Genomic DNA, 9,762 nt, shown 5'->3' with positions numbered 1-9,762 from the left:
TATGACGTGTGTCTATCTTGATTCAAGTCTGATGAAGAGCGTGTAGCTCGAAAACGTTCACTTGGTGAAATAAAAGATAAAGCAAAACGGGAGCAAGTGTGCGGACATTCAATTTTGTTTTTTTGATATGACAAATGTACAATGTGGTTTACGCTAATAAGCACAGAGTACCACAACACACACACACACACACACACAGATGCGCATTCACACACACACACACACACACACACACACACACACACACACACACACACACACACACACACACACACACACATACAGACACACACAAACAGTAACATACACACAAACACAAACTGCTACTGGGTTTTTCTGTGGAGAGGATAAGTTTAGCTATGGCTTGTCAGAATTAATTTAGGCTTGCTAACAATTGTCATACTTTGTTTGTGTGAGTGAGAGTGTGTGTGTGTGAGTGAGAGTGTTTGTATACACATGCATTCCACACATGCACACACACACACACACACACACACACACACACACACACACACACACACACAAGCTCATCTTTGCTTTCACAGGAGATTCACACAAATACTAACACCTCATCTTCTCACCCCAACACCCCATCTTCTCAACTATCCCTCTCCCTCTCTCTCCTCTATCTCTCCATCTCTCTCCATCCTTCTCCCTCTCCCCCTCTATCTCTCCATCTCTGCCTCTTTTTCACATACACACCTCAGGCATGAAAGTCACAGGCTGAAAGTAAGATGAGATCCCATTCTCTCTTTCTCTTCTCTTCTCTCTCTCTCTCACTGTCATCTCTCACTCTATCCAAGTGCCTCCAGCTACTGAAGCTCTATTATTATGATCCTCACCACACAGCAGGAGTCAGTGCATCACATCTAGGGCCCTATTCTGACAGTCTAAAGCGCATGGTCACTGGCAAATAGTTTAAACAAATTTCGGGGTTTGTCCAGTATATATTGGGTGTGGTTTAGTTATGAAATGTTATGAAACGCACGGCACAAGAAGAAATCAATGAAACAAATGAAACAATGTCTTATTGGCATACATGAATGACGTCATTATTGTCAAAGCTACAAGTTTGAAACTATGCAGTGTTTTATATTACTGATTTATGACAAACCTTTGCAGATATCATAATTTCTATTACAGTAATGAAAAAGAAGAAAAAAAAAGAAAACAACGAGAACTTCAGCAGTAGAGCAAACTATAAATAACCAAAACATCTGCGACAGTTAAGTAAGGTAATTATCATGTATCAGAGTATAATATTCTCTCTCTCTCCTTCTCCCTCTGTTTCTCTCTCTCTCTCTCTCTCTGTTTCTCTCTCTTTCTCTGTTTCTCTCTGTTTCTCTCTCTCTTTCTCTCTGTTTTTCTCTCTACACCTCCTCCCCTTTCTCTCTCTCTTTCTGCCTCATTAACAGCTGAGAGGAATGCGGAGCCTGAGGGGGCAGACAGTCGGAGGTCAGAGGTCAGATCCTCGCACACCTGGGGTTCCGCTAGCATCACCCAGGAAACGAGCGGCGGGGCGGACAGCTGACCTCGGGGTCGGACCAGCTGACGAACGGCCGTCACGCCAGGGAGGGACAGTCAACCACTCCAGACACCTCCACCGCCTCAGATCCACCACCTTCCCATCAGCCCCCCACGGCTGTGGCGGTGGCCATACACTCACTCGCGACATCCAACCCCCTCTCTCTCCTGCTCAGTGAGCTGAGCCCAGCGAGCGGGCGAGCGACTGAGCGAGCGGGCGCACCTTGGTCTAAAAGCCGCTTACGTAAGAGGGGTCGGAGTGGAGCATTAGCAGGGGAGCAGTACCATCACACTGACAGGTTTACAGCAGCTCGCCTAATCGCCACAGGGTTTTTGTTTAGCGCAGACGACCGAAGGAATGTTAAAAGTAATGATGTTTGGGTCAGCGGGCGGGCGGGAGCCCTGTGTGTGTGTGTGTGTGTCTGTATGTGTGTGTTTTTATGTGTGTGTGTGTGTGTTTTTTATGTATGTGTGTGTGTGTGTGTGTGTATGTATGTTTGTGCGTGTGTGTGTGTGTGTGTGTGTGTGTGTGATGTGTGTGTATATATGTGTGTTTATAAGGGTTTCAGAACTGTGGGTTGTAAAAGCATGCGTGCACACTTTAAACATAAAGAACACACAGAGGGATTCTGGGACTTTTCTGAAGGGCTTCAGTTCACGCAGGGGTCCTGAAAGGGGGTCTGATTTACGGGTGCCCCTGTGGCTGCCTGAGTCTATGTTTAGCTGTGGAGGAGGTTTTTATGGGCGTATTTGAGTGGCCCGTGCCCGGGGGCCCGGGTGGCCCGGGCAGGGGCCTTCTGACCAGACCTGACCCTGCTGTTTTAAGTCGGGTGGGCAGGTCATTACTCTGGACAGTGATCCAAATCCAGAGATATTCCCAGGCCTGGATAGACATGCCAGAGATGCCTTAGCTCTCACCTGCTTACAGAACAGCCTTTACATGCATGTACCAAAACACAGACACACACACACACACACACACAAAACTCTCTCTCTCTCTCTCTCTCTCTCATACACACACACTCATTCACTCACATTTACACACAAAAAACATACAGACACGTACACCCCCTCTTCCCACACACACACACACACACACACACATACACCACACACACACATACACACCACACACAGAAATGTGCACACAAATAAAGTCACACATACACACACACACACACACACACACACACACACACACACACACACACACACACACACACACACACAAATGCACTCAACCATATATAGGCATACACATATGCTCCCAACAACCAGCTGGTGTCATCTTGCAAATACATTTTGTTTGTGTGTGTGTGTGTGTGTGTGTGTGTGGCTGTGCTCTGTGTGTGTGTGATTGCTCAGGGCTACGACAGGCCTGAATGGAGTCTGATGGGAAGGGTACTTGCGAGGGCTGTGCTCCCAATAAAACAGCAGTTTAGTGTTAGTTTGTACTTCTGTATCCCCCCCCCCCCCCCCAACTCCCCCTCTGTCTCTCCACTTTCAGGCTGTTGTGTTGATAACAAGGTGCAAAGCCATTAGTTCAAACTGTGGCTCACTTGTAACTGTAAATTACTTTCCCATTAGCTCACAGGCTTAATTAAAGATTAGCTCACGCAAGGTTTCATTTCTTGAGGAGGAATCTTGAAAGCCTTTGTGGGCAAACAAGGCACACACGCACACATGCACACACGCACACACACACACACACACACACACACACACACACACACACACACACACACACACACACACACACACACACACACTTAACACAAACACAGCATGCTCTCCTCTGTGTGTTCAGCATGTCGGGCTCATTATGGGACTCCAGCCCATACATACCAGGGGTAATACACACACACACACACACCCACACATATACCCCCCCCACACACACACACACATACATTCACACCCACCCACACACATACACACACACACACAGAGTTACAGAAAAAGGGAGTCAGGGAGTGTCAGGGAAAGAGAAACAATGTAAATGTGACATCAATAGAACAATGTTCACCTCAATTATACTCTCTAAAATATGCTAACAATGTTTTTCATGAATCACTTTGCAGTTTCTGCTCGGCTGGTGGTAGATTATGTAACGGGAGCTAGTCAGCGTGCATCTGTCTAACATGATTGCATGATCCAAAAGTGTTATGCCTTTCCATCATATTCCAGCTACATCTCTGACTCTGCTTAGCAGGGGAAATTCATCACGAATTATTTGGATTTGTGATGATACTTTTTTTGTTTTAGACTTGACACGGAGGTCACAGCGAGTGTTTGTAAAAGAGGGGCCTTCGCTGAAGATCCTGATCGTGGCTAACCTCTGCTGATTGCTCCGCAGTCAAGGGCTGCCAGCCACGAGAGATGGAACAATATCTGACACATAACTCAGCACTGCACAAACACACACACACACACACAAACACACAGAGCAAACACACACACAGAGCAAACACACACACAAACACACACACACACACACACACACTCTGGCCACTCAACAGGACCAACGAGGGATTTCTCTTTTATTCTCCCTCTCTCTGCTGCTGTCTCTTTCCCTCCCGTTCAGTCTCTCTTCTCCCTCTCTCCCTCTCTTTCTCTCCCTCTCTCCCTCTCTCTCTCTCTGTTTTGATTGTGCAATCTGTGATTCATGAGGTTAAGGGTCAAGTGGCAATTACTGAGGCATCACCACACAATACACACACACACACACACTCACTCACTCACTCACTCAAACGCAAGAATGGGCTTGTGTAGAGGTCATCTATGAGGCACCACCACTTTAAACTTGAGACCTTCAGCCACATGTGACTTACCCATACCCTCTTGCAGATAAACACAAACGTGTGCCTCAGTCATGTATACGCTCTCTCACACACACACACACAGTCATGTACACTCTCACACACACATTTATTTATGTCCCCATAAATATGCAATATAATACATACACAAACATATGGACCAGTGTATAACACACACACACACACACACACACACACACACATACACACACAAACATGCACTCACACCCACTCACGTCATACACGCCTTCGTACACACAAACATTCAAAAATAGAAATAATCAGTGTCCAGTTACTAAAAAAGTGGCTAAGGTCTTTTTTTACAAATCAGTACAGATCTGTATGCACTTCCACAACAGCTGGCAGGAAGTGCATGGATAAGACCAGTCCAGGCGCTCCCAGGGTTAGTCATGTAATGAGGAATATCTGTTGTTTCCTGGCTGTTGTTCCTGTGGCAGGTTACAGCAGTGCAGGAGTTTAGTAGAGTGCCTTGCCAGTGTGTGTGTGTGTGTGTGTGTGTGTGTGTGGGTGTACGTGTGTGTTTGTGTGTGTGTCTGTTTTCTTCCGAGGGTGCTTTCCTCCACTGAAATCACATATTTCATCTTCACTGGTAAGTCAAGACAGAATGTTCTACAGTGCATGCTTTTTCAGAGCACTTTGTTGTTAGTGAGGTAACACACCCACATTCACACACAAACACACTCTGAAGAACACACAAAATCTTATTCTGATCACTGTTTTGCTCACTGTTTGCTCACAATGTAATTAATTGTGAGATGTAGTGAGTGTGAGAAGTGTACCCTTTCAAAAAGTTATAGCAACACACAACACTGATCAATCAATCAGCACTTTTTCTCTCTGGATCACACGTGTAGGTGCAGAACGTATGTGCTAGTTGGCCATTGGCTGTCATCATGCCAAAACATCATGCCTGACATGTGTTTTGTTACCAGTTGTTCATACAGTATGAATTCAGCATCATGGATGGAGCCCATGTAACAACTTTACAAACTGGATGCCCAATTAGTCACTGTCATACATAGCCGATTGTACATGCACAGCCAGAAATCCAGGAATACAATCAGACATTCCAGAAGGAATAATGAGGAAAATCTGACCAAAATGATAAAAGGCATATTGCTTACATACTATATGTATCAATATACATGTCCTATGAAATTAAATTAAATTAATGTTTAAAAAAAACATTAATTTATTGGCAAAGGGTTCATATTTGGGGTATAGTTTTTATTAACCTAATGAATAAGATATTGAGATAAATGAGATATTTTCTTCGATAGGAGCAGAATACAACAGGCTCTTGACACACTATATCGTTCTCGTTTATTGGCTGCGCCTACTCATTACTCAGTCACGTTGCATGACACTTAAACCAACACATGTGCTCAAGTCTTGTTTTTATTGTATTATCATTGCAGATTGTCAACAATCTCCGGGATCTCTTTTTGTTTCCATTCCAGGGAACTGAGGCCAGTTATGGAGGTCTCCAGGGCAATCCACAAGGGCCAGAAAGCCAGGCCTCAGCCCATATTTGGACGAGCCTTCCAGGCAAAGAATTAAACAAACATTAAAATGCACACACACACAAATGGGTGAATGCATCCATGAATGCAGGCTTACACTCAGGCATCCACACACACTCTTAAATTAATTTGTACACAAATAGACACACACACACACACACACACACACAGACATAAATACATGCACACACACACACACACACATTTGCACAGACACAGGAAGACAGTGGAGGAGCCAGACAGAGGGCTTTTTTCCACTTCTGCTCATTAGATCAGGTGGTGCTGTTGAATGGCCACTGCCTGCTGTTTCTGAATGGGCCTGGTGTTTACTGTCTGAGCTACTGCTATTTGTCTGTGTGTTTTTGTGTGTGTGTGTGTGTGTGTGTGTGTGTGTATGGATGACCCAGAAAAAGTTTGCCATCTTCAGTCGTGTGTGTGTGTGTGTGTGTGTGTGTGTGTGTGTGTGTGTGTGTGTGTGTGTGTGTGTGTGTGTGTGTGTGTGTGTGCGTGGAGGGTCAAGAAAGTGTCTGCCATCTCCAATCATACACACCTATTTGTGTGTGTGTGTCAGAGAGAGAGTGTGTGTGTGTGTTTGTGAAGGGCCGAAGAAAGTGTTTGCCATGTCCAGTGGCATGTGTCAGCCTGCGCGATGCGCTCTAGTTCACCCTCCGATCACTGGCCCTCCTTCAGGCATCCTAAAATTCCTCCCCGCGCTTGGCTTTGAAAGACACTGTGTTAACTCTGGCACACACACACACACACACACACACACACACACACACACACACACACATGTGTTTCTGGGACGACAGAAGGAGCAGACTGGGCCAATTCACCAGGCCATACCATGGATCCCTCATCTGCTTCAGCTCTCCATGCCACCCCTGTACTCTGTGGATTCAGAACCCATGCCATTCTGCCAGAGAGATGTCCAACAACCCTTATCCCAAAGATTTAGCATGCCTCTGTGGATCAGGTCTGTTTAGTCAGTCTTAGTGTGTCTGTGATTTGGAGTGGCTTTAGACACTAGAGGTGTGATCCAATTGTGCAAACAATTTGTGTTTCAAATTGACACGTTTACAAACAGTTTTTCTGTTTTGCTTTGAGTGTGCCACAAATGTTTGTCAGAGGAGGTAGTTCTCCTTGAACATACATGGACCCTGGACAAAAGGTCACCACTGAAATGTGTGTTGCCCATTTTTATCCAAGTTCCATGTCCAATGAAAAACGTAAAAGCCTGGGTGGGATTAGACGCACACTCCAACGTTGTAAGAAAGATTATTTATTTGTCCAGTTGCAGTAACAAAAAAGGCAAATGAAAAGTTGTTGTAAATTAAATCCAGGAAAACTATTAATTAAAAGTAAAGATGAGTGGAGTGAGGTTAAAACTGTTTGTTACCCCACGCTTCCATTTTCCATCGGCCCAGTTCAATTCTGACCTACGTCATATATAGACCACCTGGCTTTGGCCTCACACGTGACTACACGTCAATTATAACATAGATTACCAAGAAATATAAATATAATTAAAGAAACATAAATATAATTAAAGATACAATCAAATCAAGAAATGGCTGTAACAAATTGTAACAGTTTCAAATGTTTGTGAGTATGTTCAAAGGTTCAAAGAAAAAAACATGTTCACTTCAACCATTCGCCTCTGTTCAAACAGTTTCACCTTAAGTCAGCTTCCAAACTTCTGCATTTTCATGTCGGTGTCTGAATGTGGAGCTTAGCAGGAGGGTGACCTCCTCTCCTCTGCTGCAAATGGAAGAGTGGAGTCGGAGAATGAAACACCTCTCGTCTGAGATGGATGATGAAACCAGAGAAGCGGAGAATGCAAAAATACTCACTTCTCATGTCTGAGATCAAAGCAGTTCTACAGAACAAAAATGTGTCTCCGAAAATAATCTGAGAGAGAGAGGAAGAGCAAGAAAAAAAACTGAGAGAACTGAATTTCAAAAAGCCTTTATTGCAACCATTGAAACACTTCAAGCATAAAGGTGTGTGTGTGTGTGTGTGTGTGTGTGTGTGTGTCTATGTGTGTGTGTGTGTGTGTGACAGAGAGAGGTGAAGCCTAGGGTGAAAGGTTATCAGTGACTCAATGGTTATTGGCCCATGCAGTCTCCCTCATGTTCTCTGTGCTTTAAGCCTGGTGGGGTTGACCCACAACCTCACACACACTGGCTACAATGCAGCACACAACTACTTTATGCTCCGAGCACACTTCACTATCAAAGCATTTCTTAATAAGCACTCCATGTGACAAATCAGAGCACTATAATAGAAATCGGCAAGCTGGATAGCTGGCATTACACATTATCATCTGTCAATCCAGTTTCAACTAAATCTTAATGGAACATGCAACTCCTCCTGTCTCCTAAGAAACAGACACACTGACCGGAGATCAAACAAGCAGACCGGAGCTGAGGCTGCCGCAGATAGACTCCGAGTGAAGCAGAGCCTGCCAAACAGGGGGAGATGTGCTGTAGGCCACACACACTTTCAGCATCGGCAACACACACTCTCAGCATAGGCCACACACACTCTCAGCATCGGCAACACACACTCTCAGCATAGGCCACACACACTCTCAGCATCGGCAACACACACTCTCAGCATAGGCAACACACACTCTCAGCATCAGCAACACACACTCTCAGCGTAGGCAACACACACTCTCAGCATCGACAACACACACTCTAAGCATAGATAACACACTTTAAGTGTAGGTAACACACACACACACACACACACACACTCCAAAACAGAACAGATTCATGTCATACAGACCTGACATGCAGGTGCACCTCATCAGCACTGATGACCCTATCAGCTCTGACCACCGCCGCCTGGCCATCCGCACAAACACAAACACAAACACAGGCACGGAGCTGCAGAGCAGGCTGGGACAGCTGTCCCACACGCCACATGTCGGTCAAGCTCATCAAGCCACTGCTGCACGTGCAGACCGTTTGCTGACCCCCACACAGCAGTGCCAGATGACCTCGCGAACACATGACTGATGACTGGGACATTCGTGTCATCATTAGTGAAGACATCAAGCCACAAGCACAGGATGAGCTGGGGAGGAGGCTTTGGAGGCGTTCTCATTGGGACGCATAAACTATTCCCATGTCTCACGTCTCACGTCTAGCTCACCGGAGAGACAGGTGACACAACATGAGCAGGCATCCAGAGGAGAGAAGAGTGCTAGAAGCAGGCAGGAGAGATATAGTGAGGGAGAAAACAGGGGAGAGACTGAGATAGATAGAGAGAGAGAGAGATGGTGAGAGAGAGAGATGGTGACGGAGATATTTTCTTGTCCTCAGGATGGAACACGCTGTTCTTTCCTGTCATTAGTATTATGTCTTCATGCACGGGGGCAGGTGAGGCACCGTAAACTGCACACCTGGAGGTGTACGCGACGAGGGGTGGGAAGCATTCCTCTGTCTGACCCCTGCTCTCACTAAACCACCATCATGTATACATCAGACAAATGCTAACCATGAGGGTATAATAACACAGACCTGGTAAGAGAGACAGATAGTGCTCCCAGTCCTGAGAGGACAATGGTGCTCCCAGTCCTGGTGTTTTGAGTTCACAATGCTTTGTTTGCTACCTTAGTCCAGGAGGTACCCAAACCTGGCCACCGGCATCTTGATTCCTGCTGTTTAGTTTTGGCAATAAAGCTATGAACAACTACTCATATGAGCAGCAAAATTACACATAACAACGCTAAGCACAACAATGAAAACCCTCCACTGATTGACACTGGCTTATGGTCAGCAAACTTCTCAGCACCAAAGGCAAGGATGCTCATTGGCTGAAACTTTAGCTTTAAGCTGTTGTTTCAGAACTTCCTGTTTAAGTTG

Source organism: Alosa alosa, chromosome 18 (assembly GCF_017589495.1).
Source record: "Alosa alosa isolate M-15738 ecotype Scorff River chromosome 18, AALO_Geno_1.1, whole genome shotgun sequence".
NCBI classification, from domain to species: domain Eukaryota; kingdom Metazoa; phylum Chordata; class Actinopteri; order Clupeiformes; family Clupeidae; genus Alosa; species Alosa alosa.
Note: the sequence above shows the minus strand (reverse complement) of the source record.